At 35.6% G+C, this 20113-nt stretch overlaps 1 protein-coding gene across 1 annotated transcript in view; it reads left to right on the forward strand.

Annotated features, from left to right (window-relative positions):
• LOC138334348 (vitamin D3 receptor B-like) overlaps positions 1-20113 on the forward strand; it is a 580118-nt gene that overhangs the window by 666 nt on the left and 559339 nt on the right. The gene's annotated exons all lie outside the window — the stretch shown is intronic.

Below are 20113 nucleotides of genomic sequence, written 5' to 3' on the forward strand. Positions count from 1 at the left end.
GACACAATTATTACTGTTTTCCATAAGCATGTCATGTATACGTACATGTGAGTAGCGCATCTGTAACAGATAAAACAATATTCATTAGATAACATGTACACTTGCAATAACACATAACACAGCATTCATATAATTATACATATAACATTCAAACTCAGTCCTTTTCCCACACAACCATGTTCCCACACTGTCATATTCTGACACAATCATGTTCCCACACAACCATGTTCCCTCACAATCATTTTTCCACACAACCATGTTCTCACACAATCATGTTTCACACAATCATGTTCATGTCACACAATCATGTTCTCACACAATCATGTTCCCACACAATCATGTTCTCACACAATCATGTTCTCACACAATCATGTTCTCACAATCATGTTCTCACACAATCATGTTCTCACAATCATGTTCTCACACAATCATGTTCTCACAATCATGTTCTCACAATCATGTTCACACAATCATGTTCTCACACAATCATGTTCTCACAATCATGTTCTCACACAATCATGTTCCCACACAATCATGTTCCCACACAATCATGTTCTCACACAATCATGTTCTCACACAATCATGTTCTCACACAATCATGTTCCCACACAATCATGTTCTCACACAATCATGTTCTCACACAATCATGTTCCCACACAATCATGTTCCCACACAATCATGTTCTCACACAATCATGTTCCCACACAATCATGTTCCCACACAATCATGTTCTCACACAATCATGTTCTCACAATCATGTTCTCACACATTCATGTTCCCACACAATCATGTTCTTCACAATCATGTTCTCACAATCATGTTCTCACACAATCATGTTCCACACAATCATGTTCTCACAATCATGTTCCACACAATCATGTTCTCACAATCATGTTCACACAATCACATCATGTTCTCACAATCATGTTCCACACAATCATGTTCTCACAATCATGTTCTCCACAATCATGTTCTCACACAATCATGTTCTCACACAATCATGTTTCACACAATCATGTTCTCACAATCATGTTCCACACAATCATGTTCCCCCACAATCATGTTCCCACACAATCATGTTTCCACACAATCATGTTCTCACACAATCATGTTTCTCACAATCATGTTCCCACAATCATGTTCCCACACAATCATGTTCCCACACAATCACCTGTTAAATGAACCTGGCTGTTCTCACACAATCATGTTCTCACACAATCATGTTCTCACAATCATGTTCCACACAATCATGTTCCCACACAATCATGTTCTCACACAATCATGTTCCCACACAATCATGTTCTCACACAATCATGTTCTCACACAATTCACACAATCATGTTCCCACACAATCATGTTTTACCACACAATCATGTTCCCACACAATCATGTTCCCACACAATCATGTTCCCACACAATCATGTTCTCACACAATCATTGTTCCCACACAATCATGTTCCACAATCATGTTCCACACAATCATTTCCACACAATCATGTTCCCTCACAATCATGTTCCATTCTTGACGGGTATATTTTTTCTGCAATCTGCAACTGTAGGGCAGCGATTGAGGATAAAAGGTAAAATTTTTTTCAATCATTTCCCACACATTTTTTTCATGTATAACACAACATCACATTTCACACAAACAGTTTCGACACAATCATGTTCCCACACAACCTTTAAAAATATCTTGTAAACATTCATGTATCATAAAATCATTATACACAATCATGTTCCAAACAATCATGTCCCACATTTCATGTTTTTAATATTGAATTTTCATTTCACAATGCACACATTTTTCCCACACAATCATGTTCCCATTTGTTTTACACAACATTTCCCACACAATCATGTTCTAACACATTTAATCATCACAATTTAACACAATCATGTTCCCACAATCAAACATTTCCACACAATCATGTTCCCACACACAATCATTTTCACCAAACAATCACAATCATTTCCACACAATATTTTTCACACAAAAATTTCATAATTTGTTTTTTCAATTCCAACACAATCACATTTTTTCCACACATCATGTTTTAAAACAATCATTTTCCAACACAAATATTTTTCACAATAATTTCCCACACAATCAATTTCAACATATTTAAAACAAAATTTCCACACAATCATGTTCCACACATTCATTTACACATCATTTTTATATCAACAACATCATGTAATCAACACAATCATTTTTCCCCACAACACATTTCCCACACAATCATGTTTCCCATCATTGCCATGTCACAAACATGTTCATTTCCCTAATAAAACAATCATATTAAAAAATTTCCCAAACACAATCATTTCCCAAACAACATTTTCACATCAATCAGTTCCCACAAAATCAAAACAACAATCATGTTCACAAAATCATTTCCACACATTTTCATGTTTAAAAATTTCACATTTCAATTCCCACACAATCATTTTCCCACAATCATGTTCCACACACAATCATGTTTCCCAACAATCATTTGTTTACCATCACATGTTTCACAAATTTTATCCCACAAAATTCCCATATCATTCACAATGTTTCATTTATGTTCCCACACAATCATTTCCAGTACACAAAATTTTATGTTGTACAACACAATCATGTTTATACAATAATTTTCAAACACAATCATTTCACACACATCATGTTCCCCACACATTCATATTCCCACAAATCATTTCAAAACACAATCATATTTTCACAATCACATAATTCATGTTTCCACACAATTTCATTCATTTACAATCATGTTCCCATGATATCAATTTCACATTTCCCACATCATTTCAACACAGATTTTTCATGTTCCCACACAATCATTTCAACACACAATCATTTTCACACATTTGTATCATTTCAAATCAGTTCCCACAAATCATGTTCCACACAATCATGTTCCCACATCAGTTCCCACACAATGTTTCATGTTCCCACACAATCATAGGTTTCACACATCAATTTAAACAACAATCATTTACACAACACAATTCAACAATTGTTCATTCACAACATTTTCCACACAATCATATTTGATCACAATTATATCACAACATGTTCCCAATTTCATGTTTCAACACACGTATCATTTTCACACAATCATGTTCCCACACAATGTTCCCCACAAAATTCATTTCCCACAAATTTCCCACACAATCATTCCCCACAAAATCATGTAAACACAATCATGTTCCCACATTTTAATTCCCACACATTCAAACACACATCAGATCCCCCATTTTCATGTTCTCCATCATTCCAACACATATCATTTCATTACACATTTCATATAGACACACAAATGCACACCAATCATTACCCACACCATGTATACACACAAATGTTCTCCACACAATCATTTTTCCATGTTCCCACACATCATGTTCCCCACACCACACAATCAATCATGTTCCAACACAACCAATATTAAAACAGACCTAAATTATATTTTTGTCGATTTCCTGTAGGAACACAATCAATTTTCAATCCACACAATCATGTCGAACACATTCCACACAATCATGTTCTCACAACAATCAATCACACAATCATGTTACCACACAATCAATGTTCTCACACAATCATGTTCCCTCACAATCATGTTCCTCACACACAAATCATGTTCTCAGCACAATCATTTCTCACACATTCATGTTCTCACACAATCATGTTTACCACACAATCATGTTCCAGACACAATCATGTTCCCACACATTCATGTTCACACCACTCATGTTCCTCACACATTCATGTTTCCCACACAATCATGTTCCCACACAATCATGTTAACCTCTCACAATCACACAATCATGTTCCCACACAATCATGTTTCACATTCATGTTCTCACACAATCATGTTCACAATCATGTTTTCCCACACAATCATGTTCCCTCACACAATCATGTTCTCACACAATCATGTTCCCACACAATCATGTTCTCACACAATCATGTTCCCACACAATCATGTTCCCATACAATCATGTTTCTCACACAATCATGTTCTCACATTCATCACACAATCATGTTCCCTCACAATCATGTTTCCCAACACAATCATGTTCCCACACAATCATGTTCCCTCACACAATCAATGTTCTCACACAATCATGTTTCATACACATCATGTCCCACACAATCATGTTCCCACACAATTCATGTTCCCATCCACAATCATGTTCCTCACACAATCATGTTCTCACACAATCATGTTCTCACACAATCATGTTCCTCACACAATCATGTTCCCACACAATCATGTTCCCAACACAATCATGTTTCCACACATTCATGTTTCTCACAATCACAATCATGTTCCCACACAATCATGTTCCCACACAATCATGTTCCCTCACAATTCATGTTCCCACACAATCATGTTCCACACAATCATGTTCCCACACAATCATGTTCCCACACAATCATGTTCCCTCACAATCATGTTCCCACACAATCATGTTCCCACACAATCATGTTCTCCACATCAATGTTCTCACACAATCATGTTCCCACACAATCATGTTCTCACACAATCATGTTTCTCACATCATGTTCCCACACAATCATGTTCCTCAATCATGTTCCACACAATCATGTTCCCACACAATCATGTTCCCACACAATCATGTTCCCACACAATCATGTTCCCACAATCATGTTCCCCACAATCATGTTCTCACACAATCATGTTCCCAACAATCATGTTCCACACAATCATGTTCCCACACAATCATGTTCTCACACAATCATGTTCCACAATCATGTTCTCACACAATCATGTTCCCTCACAATCATGTTCTCACACAATCATGTTCTCACACAATCATGTTCCTCACACAATCATGTTCTCACACAATCATGTTCCCACACAATCATGTTCTCACACAATCATGTTCCACACAATCATGTTCCACATCAATCATGTTCCCACACAATCATGTTTCCACAATCCACACATGTAACAATTCATCCACACAATCATGTTCCCACACAATCATGTTCTCACACAATCATGTTCTCACACAATCATGTTCTCACACAATCATGTTCCCACACAATCATGTTCCACACAATCATGTTCCACACACAATCATGTTCCCACACAATCATTTTTCCACACAATCATGTTCCCACACAATCATGTTTCCCACACAATCATGTTCCACACAATCATGTTCTCACACAATCATGTTCTCCACACAATCATGTTCTCACACAATCATGTTCTCACACAATCATGTTCCCACCAATCATGTTCCACACAATCATGTTCTCACATGTTCTCACAATCATTTCCACACAATCATGTTTCCCACAATCATGTTCCACACAATCATGTCCACAACATTTCTCACACAATCATTTCCCACACATACCATGTTCCCTCACAATCATGTTTCCAAACAGCATGTTTCCCGCACAATTAAGAGAATATAAGGTTGAGCTATAGATCAATAGACATTCGTTCATTATTATTTATTTTTATTTAAAATGGAATCGATAAAAAAATAAAAAAAAAATTGATTCTGTTGTCATATTTATGTAATTTTATTCTTTTCTTAGAAAAATAGTATTTCTTCAATATTTTGGTTTGGGGTACTTTAATTATGCTTCCTTATTCAGGAATGATAGCTGTATTTTTGATAGCCTTAAGTTTGAATGACTATAATTCTGAGAATGCACACTAGATGTCATTCGTTATCTAGTCATGTGATTTGTGTATAATTCATTTTAAATGCACAGATAAACAGATATCAGTAAAAGGAAAGCAAGAAAGCGCTTTCCTTAGGCCAGTATAAATCAGATGAATATCTCCAGTATCTCCAACATGACACGTGAATAAATTTCACCGATAACGGGAATATATTATACAGAGACGAGCTTTGTCACATAATTACATTTGTCAGGGTGTTGTGTTGATCATTGGCCACTGTGTTTTCTGATAGTTTAGAATAGCAGGTGATTCCTCCAACATCTGAAAAATATAAAATTGAAAATGTTGTAACATTAATCTTGTCTGATCAATTTAGATTTTCAAAGGTTTAGTACAGAATATTTTTGTTTGTAACATGTTTTTATTCCATCTGCATGAGCTCGTCCCAATGAAGATAGTGATCAGATGATATTTTGTGTTAAATACAATTCCAGATATAGCCACATACTTAAAATGCTAAATCTCCTCTTTTGTATATAGTTGGTTAAAGTTGTATGTGTGACACAACTAAGTAAACATTTAAAGTTGTTATGTCCTCAGTTATTTATTGAAAACCATTTGTTTTGATGAGTTAAGCTGTGAAGATCATTACAAAGGCACAAACAAGCTTGTATGATACATGATAAGTATTTGAAACACTATTACTAACAACACTGAATTAATGTGAAATGTGTAGACCACAACTTCTTGGTTTGACTGTACCCATTTCATTACCCTGTACATATAAATGATATTTGATAGTGATGTCAAAATTTGTTTTGAGGTGTTGACTTTATTAGATTAAAACCTAACAGAATGTCATTGATCTCCTATCTATATAGGCTTCAATTAAGGATGAAGACTTCAGAATGTTACCCATGGATACCACCACAGGCAATGATGGCCTATTTCCTTGGCTCTTATTAATATTTCTGACTATGTTAGGAAGACATTTTTGTGACAGGTGAAAGCAGGGGACTGACCTATTATCCCATCCTTCATTAATTGTCATTATCCTGTAGGGGTGCACAATTGTGTCGCTGGTTCTGGTTATCATAGGAAAATGCAAAACGATATGCTTCTGTATGATTTTCACAGTTTCACTCGAATAATCTTTGTACCCACCAAGTATTAACCTTTAATTATCAAATGACTTTAAGATTGAAATGATTTAATGACTTTAAAATTGTTGTCTTCAGTAATTAACCATCTTTTCACACCAATTTCAGGCCTTTTTTCAGCATTATTTGGGGAGGATTTTCAGCCCCATTTTCCAAGGCAAAGCCTCTAAATTTTTCCCAATTCAAGCCTTAAATCGCCCAAAATCAAAGTTTCTTGAAAACTATCCAAAATATTGCATGAACTTAGCTGGTTAAGGCTTTAAATATTTGTGAATTGGCTTTAAAAAAAGTACATTAACTGCACTGGAAACAAAAAAAAAATCTTATTTGGTATACATTATTAAGTTTATTTCATATTTTAAAATTTTTCCCCAAATCTTGGTTTGTCGAACATTTTCCTAAATGCAAAGCCACTAGCTCCATTCCCAAAGAAGTGAGAAAAAGCTCTGAATTTCTACCTCTGTCATTGCTATTCCAATCAACTAAAAGAAACACACATTTTAATATTTTCTCCGTCACAATTAATGGTGACAGTAAGTTTAACACAGGAAAGACGCATTTTGATATTTAATGGTAAATTGAGCACTTTTAATTTTTACTCTAAAATACTGAAAAATAACAAATATTCAAATGGGGCAAAAAAGTAAGCACATGAAACCCCTGTTTTTCTGTCTGATTTAGAAAGAACAACCCTTCTATTGATATGCAAAATATTGACAAAAGTTTAATACCAGAACTTTTTAGCTCGCCTATTCAAAGAATAGGGGGAGCTAATGTTGTCACCCCGGCCGGCGTCGGCGTCGGCGTCAGCGTTGGCGTCCCATTTCACGTTAAAGTTTTTGAGCAAGTTTCTGTTTCGTCAATTGTTTAAGCTTAAGTCATCATAAATGTTTATGATTTTATTTTCCTAATGTGTATGGATGCTGAACGTGATAATACAACCAATTTGGGGCCCTTTAGGGTTTTTTTTTTGAGTCTGTTTATTTGTCATATTTCCATGTTAAAGTTTTTGAGCAAGTTTCTATTTTGTCTATTGTTTAAGCTTAAGTCATCATAAATGTTTATGATTTTATTTTCCTAATGTGTATGGATGCTGAACGTGATAATACAACCAATTTGGGGCCCTTTAGAGGGTTTTTGAGTCTGTTAATTTGTCATATTTCCATGTTAAAGTTTTTGAGCAAGTTTCTGTTTCGTCAATTGTTTAAGCATAAGTCATTATAAATGTTTATGATTTTATTTTCCTAATGTGTATGGATGCTGAACGTGATAATACAACCAATTTGGGGCCCTTTAGGTTTTTTTTTGAGTCTGTTAATTTGTCATATTTCCATGTTTAAATAGTAAATACTTGAACATCAACTTCTTCTGAATAGGCGAGCTTTGCTGTTCTCCAACAGCTCTTGTTCTATAAAGGGTTAGATTTGGCGAAAATGGCTGAAAATGGTGCATTTTGTACCTCAAAATTAAGGGGTAGGGGTAGCATATATTATCATTCTGAGAAAATGTTTTTAATCAAAACTGGTATATTTTTAAAGAAGACAACTGGCAAATAAATTTTACAAACATTGATACATATCAAACACCTCATTAGGAAATTATGGCTTTAATCTCTTGTGTATATGGTCAAAACTGCAAAAGTCCCATAAAATCCAATATTTTGTCAACTAGGTATCTTTGAGTGACAATATCTCCAAAACGAGCACACGGACATACATAAATGTATGTTTTTTCTTTTATTTTCTTTTATGGTATGAACTCCTATTTCCAAAAATCTATATGAGAAAAAAAATTAAATACAAGAAAATTTTGACTTTTCAGAGGAGTACATCCTTAATATTATTTTTGTGGTTGAATGCATCTGAATCAGAAATTAGGTGATAATGCTGTGTAACGGACAGAAATTAAGTTAGTTTGGTTTTGTTGTGGATAGATAAGATTTGAACCAAAATTGGATAAGTCTTATCATAAAACGGCATACTGTGTTTGTACACAGGTGAAAGGCTATCGAATGGGCTTTGTGCCATACATTTACCTAATAACAGATATTTTGACATATGACATTGATCATGATAAAATCAATTCAAAATCAAGAATGGATACAAATGAAATAACTGGTGACAGCTGTTTGCTGCCAACATTCTTAGTTTTTTGACGGCCTACTTTCTTGAAATATGTAAAACATATTGTTTGATTTTCAATATACTGCAAATTTGAATCATCTGAATTAATAATTTAGCATTTGTCTTATCCCCATTATTTGTGAATTTAATTATTAACAGGAAAGAAAAAGAGAACTGGAGAACTCTTCTATTGGAATGACTGGGATAGGGGTCACTGAAGTTCTGTATTATAATCATTACTAAAGGTTGTACATGATTTCAGGTGATACAGTCTCTTGTTCCTCTTGATCTACTGATGTCCATATTGTCTAAGTTGTGCCTGTCTATCTTTTAGTCTGGAACTCCAGGCTATGGTCACTATATCACCTAAGTAAGATAATATATTATAAAGTGGACCATGATTAAGTCATACATGTATATATTTTACTGTCCTATATCTCCCTACGAGCATTTGTCATCTTCACTTGATGTTTTGGTCATTCAGGAGAACGAAGCAGTGTGTTGTATACAAAATAGATTACTATGACCTACAATTCTACCTTTTAATTTATTAAACAGTTATGTGGACTCTAGAATCTTTCATTCATTTGGTGACTTAATTTGACAAGTTATCCAGGATGACATAATTTGTACCAAAAGTATGTCACCGTGACCTATATTGTAACCCTTTATGTCTAGACTTTATGTCATATGTTTATTTGAATGATGTCATGATATGTCACAAATGAAGCTACAAATGTAGATCACTGTTATCAAGGGCAAATCAGCTGCCTAGGTCATTTGATAGCTGTCAAATAGAACTTCTGTTTTTTTTGCTGATCCATCAGACAACCAGCCTAAAAATCTGTCCTTCCAATATTTTGGTGGTTTTGTACCACCACTAGTATTGATACCTGAATGATCATTGTGAGGCTGTTTTAAATCAGTTGTCAGTCTGCATTGTCTTTTGTTGCATGCAGAAGATTTAGAATTTCAATTTCTATTTTGGGTAAGATTTTGAATATTTAGGATTTTAACTTTCTATTTTGCGTAGTCAGTATTTTGGAAAAATTTGCTGAAATCTACTTGATTTGATGTATATACATTGAAGATGTTTCATTATAAGGAGTTTTATATGCTTCTGATGATGTCCATCAACTTCTTCTTTCATCAGCAGATATTTTCAGCTTCTTAAGACTCCAGAATGTCTTAAGCTGCTGTGAGTAGCTAAGTATAACATTATGTAGTACATTAACATTGTGATTGTTATCTTTGAGAGAGTAACCAGCTGATACATTGTGTGTATACAAGTCACTATCAAAACTTGGCTTTGACATCAGATAAGGGCTTGCTGATGACTGGTGGTAGGAGATGTTTCCTACCTATTGTTTTGGCAGAGTTTCTATAGTACATGCTTTGGTTTCTCAGCTGAAGGTGCCTCGGTGTATTCTGGGAGGTAAACAAAAATTATAAGGCACATATGTACATGTTACAACACAGCTCCAGTATAAAAACATTTCTCCTTGTAGAAAGGACTTTGTGATAGCTTATCAGCCCTATTGGATAATGGTATAGGGGAGGTAATTGTGAATTCCGCTGTAATTTCTAGACAATATTTCACCCCGAAGAAAGAACAAATAGACCATGGAATATACAGGTATGATTTGATTTCTTAATTTCATTTATGTGTTTGTTATGAATTCTACTGATAATTTATTGAATGATTTGATGACCAATTTATTGATGAGAAAGATAACTTTTTGTAAACATGAATATTAATGGATGATGTTGATATACATGAATTGTATTTATAGTCATAGATGTTAGGGGAGAGGTGAAAGGAGTCAGTTAAAAAAGGAGAATAAGTAAATGTGTGAGGGTTCAGTACTAAAAGGGGAATAAGTACATGTGTGAGGGGTCGGTACTTAAAGGGGAATAAGTAAATGTGTGAGGGTTCAGTACTAAAAGGGGAATAAGTACATGTGTGAGGGGTCGGTACTTAAAGGGGAATAAGTAAATGTGTGAGGGTTCAGCACTAAAAGGGGAATAAGTACATGTGTGAGGGGTCAGTGCTGATAGGTGAATAAGTACATGTGTGAGCGGTCAGTACTGATAGGTGAATAAGTACATGTGTGAGGGGTCAGTGCAGATAGGTGAATAAGTACATGTGTGAGGGGTCAGTACTGATAGGTGAATAAGTACATGTGTGAGGGGTCAGTGCTGATAGGTGAAAAAGTACATGTGTGAGTGGTCAGTACGGATGGGGAATAAGTTTATGTGTGGGCGGTCAGTACTGATGGGGATTAAGTACATGTGTGAGGGGTCAGTGCAGATAGGTGAATAAGTACATGTGTGAGGGGTCAGTGCAGATAGGTGAATAAGTACATGTGTGAGCGGTCAGTACTGATAGGTGAATAAGTACATGTGTGAGGGGTCAGTGCTGATAGGTGAAAAAGTACATGTGTAAGTGGTCAGTACGGATAGGGAATAAGTTTATGTGTGAGGGGTCAGTGCTGATAGGTGAATAAGTACATGTGTGAGGGGTCAGTGCTGATAGGTGAAAAAGTACATGTGTGAGTGGTCAGTATTGATGGGGAATAAGTACATGTGTGAGGGGTAAGTACTGATGGGGGAATAAGTACATGTGTGAGGGGTCAGTACTGATTGGGAATAAGTACATGTGTGAGGGGTCAGTACTGATAGGTGAATAAGTACATGTGTGAGGGGTCAGTACTGATGGGGAATCAGTTTATGTGTGGGCGGTCAGTACTAATAGGTGAATAAGTACATGTGTGAGGGGTCAGTACTGATGGGGAATAAGTTTATGTGTGGGCGGTCAGTACTAATAGGTGAATAAGTACATGTGTGAGGGGTTAGTTCTGATAGGTGAATTAGTACATGTGTGAGGGGTCAGTACTGATAGGTGAATAAGTACATGTGTGAGGGGTCAGTACTGATGGGGAATAATTACATGTGTGAATGAGTTCAATTCTGTCAGTAGGAAGTCACAACTGAGGAATGGGGTTAAGAACAGTCGTGTATACAGGATAGGGAATTGTCTGAATCAGTGCCTGGTAATTGGTATCAGTTTGTCATTGATATATAGTTCTAGTTGGTACAAGGAGGAATCTGTACAAGGGGGATATATACAGGCTACAATTGGTATGAAGAATGATTTGTACAATGGGAAAATAGAATGAGGAGGAATTGGTACAGGATAGAATTAAGACAAGAGGGAATCTGCACAAGGAAGAGAGTCAAGAGGAAATTGATACAAGATTTAATTGGTACAAGAGGGAATGGATACAATATTTTATTGGTACAAGATGGAATTGATACAAGATTTAATGAATACAAGAGGGAATGGGTACAATATTTAATTGGTACAAGAGGAAGGATTAAATGGATACAATATTTAATTGGTACAAGAGGGAATGGATACAATTTTTTATTGTTACAATATGGAATTGATACAATATTTAATTGGTACAAGAGGGAATGGATACAATATTTTATTGGTACAAGATGGAATTGATACAAGATTTAATTAATACAAGAGGGAATGGATACAATATTTAATTGGTACAAGAGGGAATGGATACAATATTTTATTGGTACAAGAGGGAATGAATACAATATTTAATTGGTACAAGAGGGAATGGATACAATATTTTATTGTTACAATATGGAATTGATACAATATTTAATTGGTACAAGAGGGAATGGATACAATATTTTATTGGTACAAGATGGAATTGATACAAGATTTAATTAATACAAGAGGGAATGGATACAATATTTAATTGGTACAAGAGGGAATGGATACAATATTTTATTGGTACAAGAGGGAATGAATACAATATTTAATTGGTACAAGAGGGAATGGATACAATATTTTATTGGTACAAGAGGGAATAGATACAATATTTAATTGGTACAAGAGGGAATGGATAAAAGATATAATTTGCACAATAAGGAATTTGTACATGATGGAATCGGAAAAAAAGATTAGGTTCATGGAGGAATAGGAATAAAGACAAATTACTGCAGATTGTCACAGGGAGTCCTTGATACCTGCTGAACTACTAACATTAAGACATGTACATAAATGTGCTCCTGATGATGCATGTCCTGACATGGGTACTAGGCAGTTCTGGTTAAAACTCTGAATCCCAATTCCCGTATGTAAAATCACAAACAAATATTTCTCACGTGGATTTGAGGTTTCATGGATGAACTGGTAATTAAATTATAACGTCTTATATTTAAATAACGAAGTGATAAGTAATTAAACAATGTAGGTATAGATTTTCCATATAAAAAAGTTTCTGAGAAGACTACCCTGGATATATACTAATGTAGGATTATATCACCATTACCATCACTCGTATATTCACCTTTTTTCAAATGAGAAAAGCCAAAATTGTTGTCCCAAAGTATAAAGAATTTTCTGTTGAATGAAGAATTATCATCAGTGTTAAAGCTATTCTCCCTGACCTAGTTTTAATGTTCTAACAACATATTACCCTCAAGGTGAACTTTGGATTTCAAAAAGAAGATGATAGACATGCACCACCTTAATTGCATATAACAAACAATGCTATGAGAATGTGAAAATATGAGTTATTAGTTATATGAGCCTCTTATGCCATTGCAAACTTATACAACCTACATTGATGGTATCCATAGTTAATCCTGCCTTAGAGACCACCTCTGTATAAAGACTACCTGCTTATTACGGCCACTTACTGTGGATCCCTGAACTGGCCAATGTATTGCTCTGTTATTTGACCTGGTTGTATATTATACATGTATATACATAAAGATCACCTGACTATAAAAGAACCTTTTTGTCTTGTGGAAAATTGTAATAAAGTATCTAATGATGTTGAAGCTGGTGTAATAAATAAGTATTATAATACTGTGACAGAGATAGAATAATGCTCTGTCAATATCCAGTTAATTTTTAGTTATTGAGGTTTTTTCATTTCATTTCAACAATTAAATTTTATAGACATATTGATGGTACAGTCAATGGAACAACAGGCTAGGCCTATATAAGTTATCTCCAGTGGTGGATTGAGTGTTTATATCAGTTATAATATCTCTATATATATTGTTACATTAATATTTTTGAAATGAAAAAAATACAATAACAATCAGGGGAGGTAACTCAGGTTTAACACAGACAGACACACCATAACACACACCTTACACTTGCGGCATTCAAGGTGGATATATAACGTGGTTAATACAGTGTTATAATGATATCGACTCCATTGTCAGATCACTGACTTAATGATGATAGAGATTTCTCGAGGCTCGTTGCAGTTATTGAATTTTGACATGCTATGTTAAAATCATTTTGTACCCTTTAGTGATATTGGAGAGCGTTATAAAAACCAAATTGAATTTTTAAAACTACAATGTAGTGACTTGATCAAGTAATGTTACGCATCCTGATAAGATACTTTGTGTACCGATATCAGTGTGAATCATGTCTGCCGATCATAGTGTGAAATAGCATTTTCTGGTGATGACTATAACTTGTCTGAAAGTGACCCAAGTGATATCACCCGTGAAAACCAGTGACCCAAGTGATATCACCCATGAAAACCAGTACTGGAGCAGTCCTACAAATAGTGCCCCAAAGTGACCCAAGTGATATCACCCGTGAAAACCAGTACTGGAGCAGTCCTACAAATAGTGCCCCAAAGTGACCCAAGTGATATCACCCGTGAAAACCAGTACTGGAGCAGTCCTACAAATAGTGCCCCAATAATAGCTGCCACTGGAGTGAAAGCAAAGCCACATCTAGAAAACTTGCTTTTCATGTTCAAAGGTCAAGTTTACGTCTGACTGAATATTTTACAAGTTTACGTCTGACTGAATATTTTACAAGTTTACGTCTGACTGAATATTTTACAATAAATATTGAGACCTGTTGGATTAAACAATATTAAATATCACGTAAACCTTCCCACTAGTGACTGACTTCTGGACTGTTTGAGGTGTAATGGTGTATAGGTCAAGGTCACACTAACAAAAGGAAATAGATTCATTGTGATAACTATATATAGATCACTTACTAGATCTAGTCGTGATAACTATATATAGATCACTTACTAAGGTCCGTGATAACTATATATAGATCACTTACTAAGGTCCGTGATAACTATATATAGATCACTTACTAAGGTCCGTGATAACTATATATAGATCACTTACTAAGGTCCGTGATAACTATATATAGATCACTTACTAAGGTCCGTGATAACTATATATAGATCACTTACTAAGGTCCGTGATAACTATATATAGATCACTTACTAAGGTCCGTGATAACTATATATAGATCACTTACTAACTATATATAGATCACTTACTAAGGTCCGTGATAACTATATATAGATCACTTACTAAGGTCCGTGATAACTATATATAGATCACTTACTAAGGTCCGTGATAACTATATATAGATCACTTACTAAGGTCCGTGATAACTATATATAGATCACTTACTAAGGTCCGTGATAACTATATATAGATCACTTACTAAGGTCCGTGATAACTATATATAGATCACTTACTAAGGTCCATCCCAGTGGGCAGGAGGGGTGGGGCCCAATAGGGGAAATAAAGGGGATTGTAACGAAATTTGGCCACAAACATCCTTCGGGGAAGGGGAACAGATTTTATATAAATTTTGGCTCTGACCTCCCAGGGGCAGGAGGGGCGGGGCCCAATAGGGGAAATAGAGGTAAATCTCATAAATCGCTTCTTGTCCTAGAGTTCTACATGGATTGTGACCAAATTTGGCCACAAACATCCTTGGGGGAAGGGGAACAGAACTTGTATAAATTTTGGCTCTGACCCCCCGGGGGCAGGAGGGGCGGGGCCCAATAGAGGAATTAGAGATAAATATTCAAATTCTTTCAGAAAAGAAACAATGAACCTTTATTCATATCAGTACTTGGCATTCCAGGTGAGCGATGCAGGCCCTCTGGGCCTCTTGTTGGTTGAAGGTGACACATTTACTTCCATGGATTCCATAGTTACCAGAATGAAGTAGCGGAATTATGTTTTGGAGAATAATGGGTTTAATAAACTTTGACTAAAAAATGGACAGGTTGATTGTGTTTTGTTGAGTGGAAAGTTGACACAGTACAAAATTCAAGGCAGTAGTTAATATTTCAGAGTTTATATTTTTTGGTTACAAGTCCTATCCTTAATATTTTACCAAAGGATTTGTTCCAAAATAGAGAAAGTTTGGAACTGATTAATCAAACGAAGAACATTCATATTTCAGGTCTCCAATTAAAAGTTTGAATAGAAGCTTGCTGATTCAGCTGGCTTCACACTGATCTATGATGGAATCCATTAGAGCCAGGTTAGTGGTGTGAACAGTTCTGGGACGACAGATTACACAATGACTAAGTAAGCAGGGACCAACACTTCTACAATATTGGATTGGAAAATAAATTTTTTTTTCAGATGGTGTTGCTGAGAAACACATATTTTGGTGAAGATTTTGTCGTTAGTGGATTGTCCTGGTGTACTTGGCCACCCTTTGGAGTAATTGTCTATCGTTGACAAGGACAAATTATCTGGGGTCAAGGTAAATGAGTTTTTTGGCCCTCTGGCAGTATTTGGTCACGGAGTGCACAGAGATGGTTCTGGTTACTTCTCCATTCTTTGACAAATATCAGCTAGAGGAAGATTGCTTAAGTTTTAAGATTGTTTTTAGTCTCACCGATTCTACAACTATCAATATCTGGTATATTACATATGATTTATATTTTGTAAGGAGATATCAGATACATGTTAAGGATGTTATAAGTTGTCCAACCCTCTGTTTGTCACAGCATGGATGACCTCCCCTTATCTATGTGAAGAGGAGAAATGTAAATATGCTTTAACTTAAATTAGCAGAGCTTCCAAAATATTTGGGAGATATATAATTTGTTGATATTTAGCTCACTGATGTTGATGTTTTGTGCTCGAGACAAAAAAAATAAAATAACACATAAAAACCTAGCTGTTCCCTTCGTGTTGCATGGAGACTAAAATATGCCACATTCAACTGTCTTACAAAGACATGTAGTTTAACCAACATTTTGTCCTGATTTTGAAATCTGTAAAAGATATCCAGTGTACTTAAGAGTGTGATATCAGTATACCAACATTGTCTATATCTGTAAGGTACATAGGAATTCTGGGTGAAATGCCACAATCATACAAGACAGAAAATCAGAGGAATAATGGGTAAAATGACATTTAATCGCAATTCAGAATTAAAAAAACTTACCCAGTCAAATTGTAGTGCTGTCACGCTGTACCATACTGTCCACATTCGCAGTCACATGACACTAGTGCCACCATTTTGGAAGTGAGTAAGCCACACCCATCAGGTCCCAGATTGTAGGGGAACAGCTGTGGGTACAGATGGAGTGGTATCCAATTAGTCTTATGTAAGTAGGGCATGCAGATGATATTCAAAACAAAAGCATGAAAAGAAATATGACACCAGTATTACTTTGATTTCTCTGTGATAATTAGATTTGAAATAAAAAAAAAATCATCTACAAGTTAATAGCATTAAGTCTGATAAAAATACAGCCCATTTACAATGTTTGAATATCTGGGTAAATATCTTTATTGATGGCAGACGACACATGCTATATAAAATTCTTTGAAATTATCAAAGAATACATTGAAGTGCTTGCTAAATGGGCTGCATAATGTGTTTTTAGTTGACGACCTTGAAATGATAGTAGGCTGCAGACACCAGTACCATGTGTGATACCTGGAGCCATTTGGGTAATTTGTTTACCTATAGCTCACTAGATGATGGGACGGTTTGATCTTTATTGATAGCATCTTTGCATCTTTGCCCTGTCCTAGGTTTGTCGTGTAGAAAGTTCTGTCAGTCTCCAACAAGGACTCCCAGATTGTAACAGCAGTGTTCATCTGACTGTGGCAACTACACAAGCTGTTAGCTGTTTTCATAACACTCGTTTTAATTGGTCCAACGATGGCTGTCTGTCGCCACCTTGTCTGCTGTTATAAAACATTGATATGGCTGCACTTTCTTGTTTCATATAGCATTCTTCCATTGATACGATCGTGCACACACGGCACTGTTCCCATAGAACACGAGCCACTGGCGCGCGACACAACTTCAAAGGGATGATCCACTTCATCGAACACACATAATTGAAGCGTATTCTTGCGGGATTTCTACAATTTTTACCTCATCAGCAATATTGCATGTTGACAGTCTACTAACACAATGTCTGGGGATAGACTCGAGATTTTAATTTGAGATATGTTCATTTTATTTTTGCTGTTATTCTATTTACTGCAGATTTAAGGTGTAAAACAGCCAATTGAAATGGTATGTGTGATCATCGTAAATGTTCTTTTTACTGGGTCAGGAGTAGTGGGATGAGATATGGATGGCCTGAGGCTGATCAGGCTCCGGGTACATTGTTGTTATTGTGGAAGGGAAGAATTACAACAGGCTAGGTGGATATGTGTACAGATGTAGGATAGGTAGAGCATAACTTGTTGAAGTTATAGAGATGGACTGAAATCATCTTTATGATAATTTAAAATTAGGTAGGAAGAGGATGATGTCAAGGTTTCACAAGAATATGACAATGTTGTTTTTAGTTAGAAACTATCGTAGTTCAATACCACATATGGTTAATATTAAACACATTTGTCAGGAAATTATGTGTTAAGTTGTGTTGGCCATGGAACATAAGTAAGGGATGACCTTGTAGAGAAAGGCCTGTTTGGATGTAAATATCAATCTAGATCGTTGAAAAAAGCCGATCTATGAAACAAAAGCCGGACATTATAACTAATTATAGGCACTTGGGCAAGATCACGAAGGCAATAAAAAGGGAGCTCTCCTGCTTTATGTGCAGGGTAGTGATTATAGAGAGAAATTACGGTCTCCCAGCATATAAACACAACAGCAACTTCATGCTTCACCCAGCCAGTAAGTTATTTTCCTCAGGCCAAATTGATATGATAAAACTTATGACATTTTGGTGGTAAAAAATGGAGTCAAATGAAGAGACGGGATACTATACTGGAATCGATAATGTTGAGGCCTAGACGGCCGGAAGCCAGAGATAGGGAGTGCTTATCTATATGTGACTCTCTCGTGGTGCTTTCCCTTCCTGTTATGCTCTGTTATATTAAGTTATAGTAGATGTGATAGGGATCGCCATATTATCCCGAGTCTAACGTACACATGCAGGTCTATATACTACAAATGTAACATACTTAATATCCTTAACTATATAGTATGCTCTATTGGACAATATTGGTTACCGTATTCCACCCAATAAGCGGCCAGGGCATTTAAAACATTGAAAAAATGAAAAGATGCTAAAAAGACAAAATTATTGCAAATCTAGACAGTTTTGTGTAGTTTTGATTATTATTGATGAGTGAACAATTAAAATTGAGGCCTCAAAGAGGGGAAGGGGCGCTTAAAGGGACATGGGTGCTTACTGGGTCGAATATGGTAATTCATTTTGAAGCAATATTGGTTAATTTATTTTGTATGATAATTAACGATGTCATGGATATATTTGTGAAAGATTTGGGTGGTAGATGTGGTCCCAGAAGTCATATTGTCGTTTTACTTCCATTAAGGAAATCATATACATTGAGGTACATTCAAACAGTGGTATTTGTTTTTGGGTTGAATTAACTTCTTTATTAAGATAAAAACATGTTATATGATCAATTACGATGTCCTGGATATATTTCAGATGGATCAGTGTGGAGGAGTTGGTCCCAGAAGTCATATTTCCCGTGTTACTTCCGTTAGGGATATCATATATATCAGGGTACATTCAACTCGTGGTATTTAATTTTGGGTTGAATTTATGTCTTTAGTAAATTAAAAAAAAGCAATAACAATGTCCTTGACATTTGTGATGGATTTGTTTGGTAGAGGTGGCCCCGGAAATTATATTTCCTGTGTTACTTCTGTTAGGGAAATCATTTATATCGGGGTACATTCAACTCGTGGTATTTAATTTTGGGTTGAATTCATGTCTTTAGTAAATTCAAAAAGAGCAATAACAATGTCCTTGACATTTGTGATGGATTTGTTTGGTAGAGGTGGTCCCGGAAGTCATATTTCCTGTGTTACTTC

This window comes from Argopecten irradians, chromosome 11, assembly GCF_041381155.1.
Source record: "Argopecten irradians isolate NY chromosome 11, Ai_NY, whole genome shotgun sequence".
Classification (NCBI taxonomy): Eukaryota; Metazoa; Mollusca; class Bivalvia; order Pectinida; family Pectinidae; genus Argopecten; species Argopecten irradians.